Source organism: Lepisma saccharinum, chromosome 21 (assembly GCF_977018435.1).
Source record: "Lepisma saccharinum chromosome 21, izLepSacc3.1, whole genome shotgun sequence".
NCBI lineage: Eukaryota > Metazoa > Arthropoda > Insecta > Zygentoma > Lepismatidae > Lepisma > Lepisma saccharinum.
This window is the reverse complement of record NC_139249.1, coordinates 30,398,612-30,400,467: the sequence shown is the minus strand read 5'-3', so window position 1 is coordinate 30,400,467 and position 1,856 is coordinate 30,398,612. Positions and strand designations below refer to the sequence as shown.

Sequence of the window (1,856 nt, the reverse complement as noted above, 5' to 3'; positions counted from 1 at the left end):
TATTCTGCGAGATTCATGCGAGTCAAGGAGAGACCACTCATGTCAGTGAAGTTATTGAAGTGTATGTTTAGGTCATAGGTTTTTCTTTCAAAACATTTTAAATTCCTGTGTTTTTCTCCCTTTATCGGATACGAAAACTATCTATTGTTATGTTATTTGTTTAGAGGTACGTTATTTATTGCACTATTGAACCTTTAGAAATATATTTTCAAAGGTAATGATCACAGTTCAAGAACACTTTTCATTTGTTTGTTGAACTGTATAGTGACATGTGTAAGTTGGTTTCTTTTGTCTAAGTTTTCGATATGAGTCGCAATTACTTCTAAACAGACTTAAAATTGTTTTCTGCATTATCTTGATTCAACCAACACAACGAGAGGAAGGCGGTTTAATGCACAAACCATGGCTAAATTTGGATTTATCTTGTTAAGTTGTTAAGTGTTGAAACTACTTTCATGTTTTGGTATTGAAATTTTGTAAGCTATACCATTCGGTAAGAAATCAAGATAAATATAATGAGAGAACAATTTTTGATGTGATGCACATTCTAAAGGGATATATCATTAGCTTTTTCAGGATGGAAAATAATTATCAATGTATAAAATATGCACCTAACGCCTAAAACGAACTGGCCAACTAGAAACATAAGCAAGTGTACTATACATTTGAGGTACTGTTAGTAGCAATGTAGTACTTTTTATTTTCTAGTTTTTCTTAGTATGGTCAGTTTTCACATTACGATGGAAGTCGAATATTAGAAATAATTTCAGCAGATCTCTGCATTGTTGTATTGTGTATTTCTATATAGTTTCCATCGTCAGTTGTGTTTTGTTTCACACAATGGGAGATGCAATCCTTTGAAAAGTAAATAACTTGTTTAAAAGTATTCTTGTAATAAATCTTAAAGACCATGCATGCATGATGCAGAGTAATCATCCAGAGGAATTTATAAATTCTCTTATTTTATTGGTTTGAATTATTTGCAGATTGTGCCACATATGTAGTGCCAGTTAAGAAATTGTGTAAAAATTGTGTGGAATGTCTTATTTCGTAATTAGTGTTCGAGTCATTGCTATCAACAGCCAAAGTTGTTTCAGTTCATATGCCAAACTTTAGATAGCCTAAGTGATCTTTGTGCCAAAAAATTATATTTCAAGCCCTTGAGAAGAACATGATAAAAGCCTATAAAATGTACTAGCTATTTGCTTTGGAAAAAAAAACCTTGTCTGAAAATATCCAAATTATGATTTCATTTTTCTTCTGATTTCTTTCCTAGCGAGAATATGTTTGTAAGAAACTTTGAAAGTTAGTTACAACACCTGTTTTGTTGATTTGATTATTTTAAATTTCTCTAATACATAGAGACAGCAAATTATTGACTACATAAAGAAACAAGCATAAGACCTGGCTAACTCTGGGCAATATGAATATATTGTTTTTTCATTGATTATTGTGTTCATTTCTCCAGTACAATTTTTCCAGACATTTCATGCCTCTCACATTTGATGGAAGTCAATATATTAAGTGCTTATAGTTTTTATTCATTACGGTGAAGATTTATTTCAGAGATGGCCTTGTCTTTCCACTTTGGCTCTACCTGGGAGAGAGAGATAGGAGTTATAATAGGAGGATCAATGGGTTTTTATTTTAATAAGTAAAAAAAACAATGAAGGGATAACTTCCTACATTCAAATATATCATGTTCCCTATCTGTTTATACATAGAATTTACTACTATTTGCACTCCTGGTTTTCACTTCAGAAAGTTAACAGTAACCAGTCAGAAATAATTTCTACTTGGAATGCCATTTGGGAATTTGAAATGGTTGGCTAGTTATTTACTAGATTCTGGGCTGA

At 31.5% G+C, this 1,856-nt stretch overlaps 1 protein-coding gene across 7 annotated transcripts in view; it reads left to right on the top strand.

The window, feature by feature from the left end:
* Positions 1-10: 10 nt before the first annotated feature.
* Cul1 (cullin 1) overlaps positions 11-1,856 on the top strand; it is a 39,430-nt gene continuing 37,584 nt past the window's right edge. The window contains exon 1 of one of the 7 annotated variants that reach the window (XM_083143067.1): positions 11-41. The gene's annotated coding sequence lies outside the window, so the exon portion shown is untranslated. The other 6 variants (XM_083143061.1, XM_083143064.1, XM_083143065.1 and 3 more) reach the window with 6 other exon arrangements.